The 15,360-nt window shown below is 35.6% G+C and overlaps 1 long non-coding RNA gene and 2 other non-coding genes across 3 annotated transcripts; all 3 read left to right on the top strand.

Annotated features, from left to right (window-relative positions):
* Nucleotides 1-377: 377 nt before the first annotated feature.
* LOC135738661 (uncharacterized) lies at nucleotides 378-1,942 on the top strand. Its single transcript, XR_010528741.1, has 5 exons — nucleotides 378-478; nucleotides 841-906; nucleotides 1,099-1,168; nucleotides 1,427-1,480; nucleotides 1,769-1,942. It is a non-coding gene; the product is annotated as an uncharacterized lncRNA (long non-coding RNA).
* LOC135739166 (small nucleolar RNA SNORA26) lies at nucleotides 1,206-1,326 on the top strand. The gene has a single exon (XR_010528854.1). It is a non-coding gene; the product is annotated as a small nucleolar RNA SNORA26 (small nucleolar RNA).
* On the top strand, nucleotides 1,577-1,696 carry LOC135739167 (small nucleolar RNA SNORA26). Its single transcript, XR_010528855.1, has one exon. It is a non-coding gene; the product is annotated as a small nucleolar RNA SNORA26 (small nucleolar RNA).
* Nucleotides 1,943-15,360: the final 13,418 nt, after the last annotated feature.

A 15,360-nucleotide genomic window follows, 5' to 3' on the forward strand; every position in this document is an offset into this window, starting at 1 on the left:
GTCAGGTTGATTGACAGCTTAACTCACCAATGGAGAAAAAGGACGTTCGTTCGAAGCTTCGCTTTGGCCAATAAAATAAATTTTTTAGTCTTTACACAAAAGGGGATTTGTCTCATTTTAGTTCACTCACTTCACATTTAAAATCCAGAATGAAGTATAATAAAGATAGCAAAAGCGAAACTATATATTTTCTTTAAACTTTTCTACATTCCATAAATGTACTGTATAAATCGTTCGAGAATGATTTAAATACAAGGTACAATTTTAACGACGTCTATAAATTTAACAATGTATTTATTATTATTTTTTTTATATTTTACAAGTTCCTCGTCAGCCATTTATTAGTTGCAGAAACCAAAGCAGGAGGCGGTCTCTTTAAATATCCCAGAGTTCCCTGTCCTGACCACACGTGTTCATTCATTCTCTTTCCTCCTGCATACGAGAACAGTCAGCATGAATGGAGGCAGCATGAGTGTGTGTAAGTGTGTACGATTTTGCTTTAACATATTAATTTATTTGCTTTTATATGTTAAAGAGTTGATATAGATGCTTTCGTTTCCACATGCAAGCAATTCAGTAAATATTCTCTTAGCGAGCAGTGAAAATGTGTTTTTAAGTTCACGGAAATTACACAATAGCTGTTAGCATCAAACGAAAATGTTTGATTAAAACGTGTTTGCGTTGGCTGATAACATAACGAAGTGTACATTATTATTGTAGTTTTAAGCAGCAGTGTTAAATAGCCGCGTGTATCTCAAGATCGGGTCTGCACGTGGCGAATGTGCGGCCTTGTCTGCCGGTTGTAACTTTTGAACAAACCTTATACTTTGTATGTTTTAGATTGGCCATCCGAACCCCCTGACTGAAGGGAAGCTCATTGATTACTAGAATGTATTAGTTAAAAAGGTAAGAAAGTTGCATTTCTTTTTAAAAATAGTATATGATGTGAAAACCACGTGCGGTTTCATTTTAAGATCCTGACTTAAAGAAACTTTAACTTTGTGCAAATATGAATGCTGCTTTTTAAGAATTATGAAAAGGTAAATGTGTTTGCATATAATGCTTATTTCTTCCTCTCTTTTTTCCCCCCAAATCTAGCCTTACATGTGGGATATGCCTAAAGGCCAGAGTCACGTGGAATCAACCACTAACGGTTAACCATGAACTAGTAAGTTTTGTTAAGATTTTCTAATTTTGCCCCTTTTTTGCCCATTTAAGACTGTCTGTGTCTTGAATGACTAACACAGGGGGGTAGAAAAATTCTCTCAAAAACCTGAAGTATTGGCTTGTTATTCCTTACTTCGGATCCTGTCGGGAGAAACATCTTTTTGTAATATTTAGCCAAATCATTTGGGTAATTTGAAGGTTTCCTCTCTATTTATTTATTTATTTATTTATTTATTTTATTCATTTGTTATATTTGCAGGTAATGAATGGTAAAGTCTGTCAGAGAAACAGAAGACTGTAGTCCGTTGCTTAAGTGAGTGGTTTGTAACTTGCTGTCATCTTGTTTGGTGTCTTCATCAATCACCGCTAATCTCAATTAAATGTTTGTAGTTGCGATCCCTTCTATGCTTTGCCCACTGGAGGCTGTCAGTGTCTCTAGTGGCCATAACAGGGGGGTATAGTGACCCCTTGCTAAAACCTGGGTCAGAGGTAATTTCTCTGTGCCTGGATCCTGTCGCAAGAGACATGTATGCAGAATAAAAGTTGAAGAGAAATTTATGCAAGTTTTGCTTTGGTAACATGTAGTCATTTTTTTTAACAGGTAGCATTGATCATCTTACCTCTGGGACACATGCATGCAGTGATTGTGGTGCCTTGGTCTCCCACCATCAGATGCTATTCAGATTTTTCTGAAAGAGGATGTTTATATTGTCATATAAGCCATATTTATATTGTTTAAGTGTAGTGTCTTTCAAATAAATAAGATTTTACCCACTCTTTTGGTGTTGTTTTCTGAACAGAATATTCATAGGTAACAATCCTCTTAAAGGAATAGTTCACTTTAAAATGAAAAACCTGTCATCTCATCCTCATGTTGTTCTAAACCTGTATGAATTTCTTTTTTCTGATGAACACAAAAGATATTTTGAGAAATGATGGTAAACACACAGCAGTAAGTGACCATAGACTTCCATAACAGGAAAAAATATTTTGGAAGTATTGTGATAAATGACTAAGAAAATATTTTGATAAATGATGGTAAGCACACAGTTGATGGTACCCATTAAATTCCATCACATTTTTTTTATTCCTACTATGGAAATCTATGGTCACTTAATGCTGTGTGTTTACCATCATTTCTCAAAATATCTTCTTTGTTCATCAGAAAAAAAGTAATTCATACAGGTTTAGAACAACATGAGGATGAGTAAATGATAACAGAATTTATTTTAAAGTGAACTATCCCTTTAAGGAATAAAATTATAGGCAATGATTTTTATTCATGATTCATTTTTTTGCAACTGGTTATGGTTAAATGTATTAGCATTGTAGGTTGTTGTTGGGGGTGCTTTCAACTGAGTATAGGCAAAAAAGCTGTTAACATCGCTAGAGGTTCACTAAGAATGGAAGTTGATAAATAAGATGTGTTTAGGGTTGTCATTTTATTAGCTCAGCTTCATATAAAATTACTTTAATATTTTAGATAAAGATGCTAGTGTAGATTGTGATCTGAATGCATTTTTCCTCAGCACCCAGATTTAACCCAACACGACCAAAGTTAACTGTGAAGAAATTATGGCCATGAACTGCATAGGTCCAATAAAAAGACAAACTTCTGTTTTATATTTTATGAATTTTTTGATCCTCAAGGCTTCAGTTATGTCAACTTTATAAGATACAGCAACTCATCACTAGTCAATACAGTTAAGGGATAGTTTGCCCAAAAAGGAAAATTCTCTCATCATTTACTCCTCATGTTGTTACAAACCTGAATACATTTCTTTGTTCTGATGAACACAAAGGAAGATATTTTGAGAAACGTTTACAACCAAACATTTGTGTACCCCGTTTACTTCCAGTGTTTTTTTTCTGCTATAGAAGTGAATGGGGTCCACGAACGGTTTGGTTACAAAGCATTTCTCAAAATATCTTCCTTTGTGTTCATCAGAACAAAGAAATGTATACAGGTTTGTAACAACATGAGAATGAGCAAATTGTGACAGAATTTTCATTTTTGGGTGAACTATTCCTTTAAAATGACTTGTAAGTCCAAGTTGATTAAAGTGCAAAAATATTTTTTATTTTAATTGTACATGTGCCCATAAAGGTCTGTTTTTTGCACTAACTGTGGTCTCCCTTGTTTTGGTACGTTATACTGGCTGGTGCCCCATACGAATAGTAAGACACAGATGCTAGACTGGATGGTGACACATTTTTTAACCATCTGATATGTGCAGAAACGTATTAAAATGTATTGAAGGATTTTGATGAAATTGACTGTGGATTATCATTTCATATCAGCGTAAAGAAAAGCTTAAATGACTTTTGACTTAAATGAATTCTTACATAACTTAGATACAATTTTTATTCATCTGTGAAGATAAACTTGTTGGACAAAATGTCTTAGTGTCATAAACTTTGTTGAACACACAGTTTATTTTTTGCCATAATCCAAACTTCTATGGGAAACATTAGTGGGCTTTTTTGCAAGAGAACCAGTGTAACTCTAGCTTCCGGGTTGGCCTACAAAAATACGTCATCCCTGCCTTACACTATTATGTTAAAAGTGTATTGTCTGAACAGTTTAACAGAATGACGCACTGATTTGGTTGTTTCACATTATGCCCGGATGAAGTGTAATTTAAGAGCACTGTGGTGATTAATAACCTCCTAAAAGGTTTTCAGCATTGTTAAGTGTGTCATACTGATGAACAAGTTAAAACAGACAGGGAGAGGTGAAAATCACATTTCAAACACTATTGCTGATGTAAATGTTAAATGATTTTTAATATGACTTTTTCAGTATGAGCAAACAATGACTTTTGTGGAGCGGACCTAAACGCACCCAGACATTAATTTTATTAAGTTTATCCCTTGCACATTTACGCATTTGGCAGACGTTTTTATCCAAAGCGACTTACAACGTATAGTTCTTAATCAATATGTTTGTTCCCTGGGATTGAACTCATGAGCTTTTTGTGCACAAGAATTAATATACAGAAATCTGCATATTGTCATTTATACATTTTGGCAGGCACTTTTATCCAAAGCGACTTACAGGACATTTAGCCATAAATAGTATGTAGTCCTGCAAATGGAACCCTTAACCTTTGCATTGTTGACAAAATGTGCTACAGGAACAAGGAACGACAGAATTGTTGTTATTTTCCAGCAGGCAGGAGATGGGCAGATGTGGCTAAAAGAACCAGAAGAGTCACAGAATGTCCCAGACAGCTAGGATTGTGTGCTGTGATTGGCAGGGTCTGAATTGAACTGTGGTTTAATTGTATTTGATAGACACATAACGATTAAGAAGTCTGAAGACATTGTGCCCATCTGAGTACATAATGATTTAAAATGGATAAACTAAATAGAGGACAGGAGTAATTTTAAACAGGAGTGGTGTAGCATTTTATATTAATTGTTTTTTCAACAATAAGTGTTTTGAACATCTGATGTGTAATGCAAGCTCTTTGTACAAATGATTATGTGATTAGTTTTGTACTCTTTTTTTGTTATGAAATTTAAGAAAATTGTTTTCTATATTTGGCTATGCGGTAAAACTCATCTAGCCTTGTCTGACAGAGATGATGAGGGTGTTGTGAAGAGCCGAGGAACACTAACAGGAATGTGATTGGTTCAGGACAGAGTGCCAGCCGGCTGTCTTCCAGTTCAATGTTTAGTCGCTCTGATGTGACCCAGATGTGAAATGGGGTTCAGGATTGGACAGGATGGGTCACGTTCAGGCCAAGCAGTATGTTTTTGGCAGAGAGAACTGTTCCAGGGTTTCAGCTCTAAATTACTTTTATTTTTTAGTTGAGGGGAACAGCAGGGTGTATTAAGCACACACACACACACACACACACACACACAGAGAGAGAGAGAGAGAGAGAGAGAGAGAGAGAGAGAGAGAGAGAGAGAGAGAAAAAGTTCATTTATTAACAATTCAACATTTCAGAATATTAAAATGTCTACATCAGACTTACACACTCCAGAAATAATTAAAAAAATAAAACCAATTTTTCATCAACATCAACATCACAAAGAACATTGGCAATAGTCCATTTGTCAACAAAGGCTTGCAAGTTATTTACCAATTTATAGTAGGCATACTCTATTTTAAGCCGAGCTGTTAATAAGCCTACAAAAATATCATAAACCTCTTTTGACCCTTTGTTTTGAATTATATTCTACCTTGAAAGCCATATAGAAGTTTAGCCACTCCAAAGACAAAATTCATCAAAATGTGTTTTTGTTTCTTATTGACAGAGTACTTAGGTCCAAAAATAAACAAAGGAAAAGAAAAACATTCTTCCCAAAGCAAACACCATTGTTCCAATAAATTGAACAAAGATCCCAACCTGTAGCAACCACTAAACAAATGAATCATTTCATTTTGTGAGCAAAATGGACAATCAATACTCTGATTAGGATCTATGTGGGCTACATGTTTGTTAGTAGCAATAGCCCCATGTATTATTCTCCATTGGAGATCACCAGTTCTTTTATCAATTGGTGGTTTATACAAAGATCTCCAACAGCCTTTTACGGACTGTTCAGGGCCAAAAAAATCAACCCACCTTGATGATTTCATTTCTTCCAGTGGTTTCATATGGAGTAACTTAACACATAAAATATATGTCTTTTTTTGTCCAACTCTTCAAAAGCACCTAACTGTACATTAGAAAAGGAAAGAAAACTATTTTCTAAACCAAAGCATTCTTCGACAGTTGAGGAAATATCAAGCACTGGGAAAATATAATCACAACCATCCTCCCACTGACAAAGTATATCATAGTCATTAGCAAAATGCTTTAGTGTCTGTGGTAGTGATTCATAGACTTCATCAACAAGTTTTTTAATCAATCTTTCAGATCTTATATTAGCCAAATACCCCAATTTTGCAATAGATGAGTGCATAGCTTTAAGTACATGGCCAAGTTTTGTACATCCTGCCTCTCTCAATGCTACACGTATACTGGCAGACTTCAGGGATTGAACATATTTCTTTGCAAACTTTGTACTAATGCTTTTGGTGGATTTAAAACCATAAATTTATGCCATAACATGGAAGCAACTAAATTATTAAGGACTAAAACACGTCCTCTATATGACATTTGGGGCAATAACCATTTCCATTTGGCAATTCTTGCACTGGTCTTCTCTATTAAACCCTCCCAGTTCTTTTCAACATACTGCTGTGTGCCAAAGAAAATACCTAAAACTTTTAACCCATCATTTCTCCATTTCAAGCCACCAGGTAGACAGGGTATTAAAACCCTTTCCCAATTGCCAACTAGCAAAGCCTCACTTTTATCCCAATTGACCTTCGATGAAGAAGCGTTCTCATAAATTTTTAAAACCTTTACAATTTCATGTACATCATCATCATTTTTGATAAAAACATTAATATCATCAGCATATGCAGAAACAACCAGAGGAGAGTCAAACTTACAGCCAGGAAAAATAAAGCATTAAGGCCTCGTACATACTTAAATAATCATACTAATGTTGTTTAAAGAAGCTAAAATGTTCATATAGCATCTCTTAAAGGGGACATATAACTAAAATCAGACTTTTTCCATGTTTAAGTGTTATAATTGGGTCCCCAGTGCTTCTATCAACTTAGAAAATGTGAAAAAGATCAACCCAGTAACTTAGTTTTGACAAACGATTCCCTGCAACCACATGAAAATAGGTCTTTGAAATTTGGCTCCCCTTGTGATGTCAGAAGGGGATAATACCACCCCTTAATCTGCACTATCCAACCACTGCACTGCCATTTAGTGCAAATCAGCTAATTTGCATTTTAAAGGACACACCCAAAAACGACACATTTTTGCTCACACCTACAAAGTAGCAATTTTAACATGTTGTAATAAATTATCTATGTATTTTAAGCTGGAACTTCACATACGTACTCTGGGGACACAAAATATTTATTTTACATCTTAAAAATGAATGAAGTGAAATATTATAAAATATAATATAAAAATATTGAATGTAGGTCAGTAATACTGCATTGCTTACAGTGCAAGATGTCATGGGTTCAAACCCTGGCAAAACACATACTGATAAAAATATTATACCTTGATGCACTTATAAGTCATTGCCTATGTAAATGTAAATATTAAATGATTTAAATAAGGCATTTTCTTTAAAATATTCCTGTTCCCCTCATCTTTTGCCCTCTCCTCCTCTCAGTCTCTTTTTGTTTCTCTCACATAAATGATAATATCTTTTTATACAATGCAACTCACAGTTTTACATAGTCCGTCTCAAACACGCAGGCACACACAAAACCCATTTGAAGTCTCTTCTGGTAAATGAGATTCTGTTAAAAACAAGTTTGACCTTCGGGTCAGTTAACAAAGAGGTGAATTTTGTATGATTCTTTTACATAGGGAAAAAAAATGAAAATAAATCTCAGTCAATGGATCGCAGCCAGACACATTCACACTTCACCTCTTCTTTCTCTACCAGACATTGAGTTGTGGGCAGACAGGCTGCATGTGATGCCTGTTTCATTTCAGTCTTTCATGCTGATCTTTCTACTCTTTCTCTTGGAGCTGAACCAGGTTTCCTTTCCAGAGGAACATGAAACTTTTATTCTCTTGAATGTCGGTGCTTCCAGGGTTTGTCTGATCAAGATCAAACTAAATCGAAAATTTAGTAAATATAATCAAAGAATTTAGTAAATATAATCAAAGAAGCTGAAAAAATAAATAATTGCAGAGTTTAAATGATTAAAGACAAACCGTCCATATGATTTCCTTTCAAGTGTATAGCTAAAGCATTAGGGGGCCAGAATAAAAATTCCTAATTGCAGTAGGTAAGTAACCTGTCAATCATAGACAGATGCATACAGACTTCATATATGTCGGACATGTGGTTTTGATTTCATGATCTGTAACGTGTCACAGATGCTGATTGTTCAAAGGAGCAGACTAAATGGAAACCACGGTTAGTCATGAAAGGTTCTGCTGAGGACACTGAGCACTCCAGCTTTGTGATTACCAACAAATACTATTAGACTCACACATCCGCCTGCAGTTTGCTATTTACAATTTAAAAAGGAACAGCATCAGATTTTTTCATAAATACAGTAGGGAAATTTTATGGTGAGCATATATGTATTTATTCACATATAAAAAGGTATCTGCCAAAATGTACACTATGATTGTATATAAGCGTTTGGTGTTAGTAGAAGAGATCAGGGACATTTGACTTTTATATAAAAAAAGGATTTTTAAAAATATTTTTATAACTTGATAATAAGGTTCATTAAATGTATTCATTAAATGTAACACAAACAATGAGCATTGTAGTTTAAACATTTATGAATCTTTGTTAATTGTTCTTCACAATGCCTGATTTGAATGCTGAAAATAACACAAACTAAGATTAATAAATGATGAAATTGTTCACTTTTAGTTTATGTAGCTAATGCATAATATTATCTGATACAACCTTATTGTAAAGTTACCCCATGTTTTGATGCCGTTGAATTTAAACCAATCTAAGCTTACTTTGTATTTTATCTTAAGGTTGATTGTTTAGCTATAAATAATGAATTCTATATGGTAGCTACATATACCTAAAGTGAAAGGTGCATTCTACTTAAAAAAAGACAAAACAACACAGCAAGAAGTGTCAGGTGTACAAAATGAGCAAAAGAGATAGAGGATAGAGAGAGAAATAGATGTATGTCTAAGCCAGTGTAGCTTAGAGGTGTGTGTAATTCAACTAGAAGACAAAATGTTCCCAGGAACCACCTGGAATCCATCTTACTGTGCCCTGCTGTCTCACATTATAAACACTGCTTTATTTGTGTGTGTGAATTCATAACCGCTGCGAGATCCCTTAACGATCAATCTAATGCTTTGAACACGTGACGATGTGCCCTTATTTAGTTAATGTGACATAAAGAACATTTGACTGCAATATTTTAATGCATTCACATTTAATGCAGTACAGACATCTTCTGCAAACTAAACAGCACATTTGTGACCCTGGATCACAAAACCAGTCATAGGTATCATGGTTTGATTTTTTGCATGCTCAGATTTTCAAATAGTTGTATCTCGGCCAAAATTGCATCCTAACAATATATAAACGGAAAGCATATATATATATATGGTTTATATATGCCCCATATGACTGGTTTTGTGATCCAGGGTCACATTTATGAATATTTTACATGAATTTGTCCTTATGGTGCAAGAGCACAATTTATTAAGAAGGTTCAGCATGCAGATCAGTACATACAAAGCAAGCAAATACGAACACAGCCTAAAAATTAGTCACGTGAGAGTCATAGACGGCTGCCATAGCAACTATATAACAAAGAGTGCAGTGTGCACAAGGGCACAGGAGTTCACCTTGACAATATCTGTGTGAGTGTGTGCGTATGTGTGTGTGCATGAGAGCAGGAAATGGTAAATGGTTTTGTGCCAGTCCCTAAGCAATTTCTGTGTTAAAAATAAAGCTGATGGATGCTTTTTAGTGCTTAGTCAGGGACAACATAATTCTAGGTCTGCGTGTTAATGTGCATGGTGCAGTTTTTCTAGGTCTGCGTGTTAATGTGCATGGTGCAGTTTACTTAAACGTTTTGTTTCAGTGATTTACTGATGAAAAGATTTGACTTTTGGTACAGTATATAAATCAACATTAATGCACATTATGTCAAGATACATTTTTCTATTTAATGATTATTCTTGTAATGTATCTTATATGATCAGATCAGATGTCTAATGCTGGGTACACACCAAAAGATAATCGGGCTGATTTTGGGCCAATTTCCCCCCTTCCGATAATCCTAGCTATGTCCCGATTATCTTGATAGTTCTAAAGATTATCTTATTATTGGTGTGAGGTGTGTTAAGAGTGTCTGAACCTGATCAGAAAAACGTCAGAGCCAATCGTGAATTGTAAATAATAAACATGTTTAATAATTACGATCAGAAATCCTGATGTGTGGGGGGAACCCCAAGGACAAATGCGCGCACGCTCATGAGATTGTCATGTGAAACGAAACAATATCCAATCAGAAAGTGAGATGATGGAAGACGGAAGCTGTCAGTGAAGTTGATGCAAAGCGAACTTGTACAGACCAAACCCTTTAATTTCTGTGAAATAATTTTAAACACTATAATTGAAATTTCTTCCTGCATATCGTCTGCCATGCTTATTCTAAAGTCCCGCGAGATTTTGCGAGTTTTTCCTGTGTTCACAATCGAGACTCTGGTTGAAAATCTGTTTGTGTGTGGTGTGGTGTGCTGTCTTTGACACATCATGGCACATTAGTGTTGTAGTCCAGACCACCTAAACCGAGACCAAGTCATGACCAAGACCAAGACAGGCCGAGACCGAGACAAGACCAAGACTTTAAAAGGTCGAGACCGAGTCAAGACCAAGACAGGCCGAGACCAAGTCAGGACCAAGACCATTGCAAGTCACTGCATTAAAACACTTATGATAAAATGTGGAATATGCATATGATTAGGCACTTCTTGTGTTTGTGTGTGTGTGTGTGTGTGTGTGCGTGCGTGCGTGCGTGCGCGCGTGTGTGTGTGTGTGTGTGTGCATGTGTGTGCCATTAGAGAAGTTGATAAAATAATCAAAGGCATTGCAGATATGTGGGAATTTATCTTTGTCTATAAGCAAATAAAAGTGAACAAACACTAAAGAGCTGAAATCAACTTAACCATTTAATCTGTCTTAGTATTTTTGTCTTGTTTTCAGTAAAAATATCTAAAAATTCTTAAATTAAGATGCTTTTTCTTGATGAGCAAAACTACCCAAGAAAATAAGTCTAGTTTTTCGACCAAAAATATGGGTCGTTTTGTTCATCAAGAAAAAGCATCTTAATTTAAGAATTTTTTGACATTTTTACTGAAAACAAGACAAAAATACTAAGAACTTATTTTCTTGAAAATAATTTTTTGCAGTGTGCCATCATTTGTTGTCTTAACCGGTCTTGAAATAAAATTCCAAGTCCTCTTTGTCTGAGACCGAGACGAGACTGAGTAAAAATGCGGTCGAATCCAAGACGAGACCAAGACCTTTAAAAAGTGGTCTTGAGACCGGTCTTGAGAACTACAACACTATGGCACATCACACACTATTGGAGCAAAACGGTTAAATCTAGGATTTTTTATGCTCATGTTTGTGGTCTCATCACATTTTGAAAATCTTGTAAGATGTAAAAAAAATCTTTTGGTGTGTAAACCCAACATAAACTAAAACTAGCTCAGTACTAACCAATATATACCAGCATAGTTATGTGTCAAAACAAATACAATCTGATGTCTCATGTCAATTCGTATAAATGTGAACGATCTATATGATATGTTTTAGTAAGATCTGCTTTCGCCCCAGTTTAGAGGTGGGGCTTCGATATTGTTTTTTTTAATATCTCACATTGTGTCTAGGTCTAAGTAGCTGAGATAGCAAATAAACATTGGGAAAAATAAGCTTTGTCCGCCCTGTCATGCCAAGGTCAGCTCTGTCATCTTCATGTCCACCCTGTCATTATTCATTTTTATGAAACAAACCAAGTATTTTTATCAAGCAAAACCTTGTGTGCAATTTCTTGATTGCTTAATTAACAAATGACGGCCAGATAGTATTGTGTGTAATTTTGACTTAATATCTTTGTTGTTAGATTTTATTTAGAAAAGAATGTGCCGCTTTCGCTTATTTTATTGGGCAATAAATGTTTTGGCAGTAATTTCATTCTGATAAAAATACTTTTTCTATTATTTAAAATGTGTCGTGACACATAATCTTTCTGAAAATCTACATTAAATAATTACTTTTTAATGAAAATTTATTTTTTTCTTTTGAATTTGTTTATGACACGGTTGACATCTTTTGTGGTTACATGCATTTCATTGACCAATAGTGTTGGGGAAAGTTACTTTTAAAAGTAATGCATTACAATATTAAGTTACTGCCCCAAAAAGTAACTAATTGCGTTACTTAGTTACTTTTCATGTAAAGTAATGCTTACATTACTTTTAAGTTACTTTTGCGTTACTTTTTCTTACTTGGCTGAGGCTTGATCTCTTTCAGGCCTTGCAGGTGTTTTTATGATCGCAAAAATGTCAATCTCTGTCCTGCCATCTCTGTTTCTGACTCAAACTGTTCCCGCTCAGGCGCACAGAATGCGTAATTCTACGTTAATATGTTCAGTTTAATTCAGTACATTACTTTATTTTTAAATTGAATTAATTAAACTGAAAAGTGACTCGCATTACTTTTTTAAAAAAGTAACTCAAATATTAATGTGTACATTTATAAAGTAATGCGTTACTTTGCTCGTTACTTCAGAAAAGTAATATTATTACGTAAGGCTCGTTACTTGTAATGCATTACCTCCAACACTGTTGACCAACAACATTAGGTCTCCTCAACAGCACAACATTTCAATGCAACATCTCATATTTATATTTTGGAAATTAGGAAATCCCAACCTTATTGTGATATTGACTCACCAGTAACCGACTTTAACCTGTCAAAGCATAAACCATAACAGAATGTTCAGAATCCAAGACAGCATTTTTACTTTAGAATAAATATCATATTATATACCATAAACAAAACTGTAACATTTATCTGTTACCTGTATCATTTATCTCCCCCTTTTTCTGATTTCATAATCTTTATTATCCATTAGCATCTAATGCAGGTTTAATAACCCACTTACAATTCAAATCCGCATGGCTTTGACCTGCTTTCTCTTTCTGTCATTGCTTTCCAGATCTCTGTTCATCTCCATTTGCAATAGCACAATCTGCTATTCCATTAAATATGATCATTTTATACAGTACATAAGCCTTCTGAATTCACTGTTGAGGTCAAGAGGCCCTTCTCATTTTCCCATTTCCCAGTGTGCATAAAAATGATCTTTCTTGTTTGTTGTATCATCTCCCTAATTAAGATTCAGATCCAGTGACAGGAAGGTACTGCATTAGTTCTGGCTCATGCACGATTGAGTGGATAAAGCAAGAAATGGACTTGATTTTAATGGACTACGCTGTTGTGGCATGAGTGTTGGTTATAACAGCAGTGCCTGTAGCACCCGAGTGACGTCCGCTGGCTCATTTCCTGCTCTCACTTTTCCTCACCTGATTTGATTTGGTTTATGGGAATTCGACACAGTGTGGTTTCCTAAAAGCTCTTGTCTGCTTCATTATTTCTTTGTGTTTCCTTCCTGTTCATTCCTTTCTATAAATCATTATCAGGCGATTGCGTAGATCAATTCAAAGGGAGCAGGGTATATTTATCAAATGCTTGAGTGACTTCTCAGAAGCACGCAAACTGTTTGGCTCCCGTTTTAACGGTGTGTCTGAGTTATGGGCACTTGTGCCAATCACCTGAGCCATAAATATCATACTAACATAGGAGAAAACATAAAAATTGTATGTTATTTTAAACTTGAGAATCTAAAAAGTAAGAATCTACCCCCCTCCCAAACTACAGCCCCCCAGTGGATTTCTGCCCTGTAAAAGAGCACTCCAAAAAATTTTATGAATATAATAAAATATTCACAGCTTTTATGTTGCTTGCAAAAAATTACCCTGGATGAAGAAACAGGCATTTTGATGGCATAATTGAAAGTCAGGTGAAGTAAAAAAAAACATGAAAACCATCCAAACCTTGATGTTTACCCATGTTTAAGAAATGGAGAAAACCCACTCAATGATAGTGTACGCTTTATTATTTCATTACCACATCTATTCACAAACTGCATTTGTTAACTTAACATTAAGGCCTCGGAAATGAACACCTTGAAACTCTGTGTAGCTGCGGTTATGATGCTACAGTAGTGATGATGTTTACACTGCAGTCAGTAAAAGTCAAATGACGTTATTGCAGAGTCGTGTGGGTGGAGATGTGTTTGTCAAGTATTTCTAATTTCCCGGGGTCTGTGCACTTTTCTGTTTCACACCTACACGTGCTGCACTTCTGCTGACACACACGTGCAAAAATGCATTCACAGATAGACCTTGGGAATCCAGACAGACGCGCATATACACAAACCTCAAGCGTTGCACGGACGTCAGTGCCACCTTCATGTTGAATGGAGATGAGGGATTATGAATGACTGGTATTCAAGAACGAGTCGGTTATGATTTATCGAACAAGTCTGAATGCTCAAAAGATTGTGTGTATGTGGTCGTATACCTTCATTATTCATAAACTGTATTTGTGTATGTTTTGTTTTGGGTGGATATGCCAGTATTCTTAGCCAGTATGGTTTTGCTATAGGATTTAAGCTTTTCTTCAAATGGACAGAGAGAGAGAGAGAGAGAGAGAGAGAGAGAGAGAGAGAGAGAGAGAGAGAGAGAGAGAGAGAGAGAGAGAGAGAGAGAGAGAGAGAGAGAGAGAGAGAGAGAGAGAGAGAGAGAGAGAGAGAGAGAGAGAGAGAGAGACATTACATTTCATTACTGTCTGTCTGGTCAGCATGTGTAGAAGACATTGAGCATGACTGCAGTAGATGATATTGTCTGGCCTGAATGCTTACATAAACTAATCCTGAGTCATCCCTAATAGTGTGGAGTCTTTTCCACCACCAACTCCCCCTTCCTACACAAGCATCTCAATCTTTAAAAGTGCCAGGGGGCTCTGAAGTGTGTGTTTTTTCTTGTACAACATAGGACAATGTGTTCAAATAATGGATTGCTTATTGAGAAGTCACATGGAACATCATTCGGGAAGAACACTGCCCTGGTGATGCTATCAGCATTGTGAACTAATAACTCTGCAGGAACTTGCTAGTTAATGCTGAGCTGTAGGAAAATAAAGTTGATTTGGACCCAGTTGATCAATACTTTGACTTCAGTTACCATACAATTCAAATGAACAATGAAAGTGATGATTATGTGCTTTATAGGCCCTAAAAAGAAACAGCTTCTATTTTTATTTGCTCAAACAAATGCTTGATGAAGTACATGTGTCTTGTGCACTAAAATGACTTCAAATTGATTGTGCTTGGGCTGTGGCTTTCTGTTGAACTTTTGTGACAACATGCCCCAATAGCATATTCTCTGTGTGACAACTAGCCCCAGTTTACCCCTATGCACATTTGTGCGCAATATGACCTATCATCTCACAGATGCAGGTGGACAAACTACATCACATGGTGAGTTTCAGCTGAGTTTGTGCCTTTTAAACACAGCCATAACA

The sequence above is a fragment of the Paramisgurnus dabryanus genome, chromosome 12 (assembly GCF_030506205.2).
Source record: "Paramisgurnus dabryanus chromosome 12, PD_genome_1.1, whole genome shotgun sequence".
Lineage (NCBI taxonomy): Eukaryota > Metazoa > Chordata > Actinopteri > Cypriniformes > Cobitidae > Paramisgurnus > Paramisgurnus dabryanus.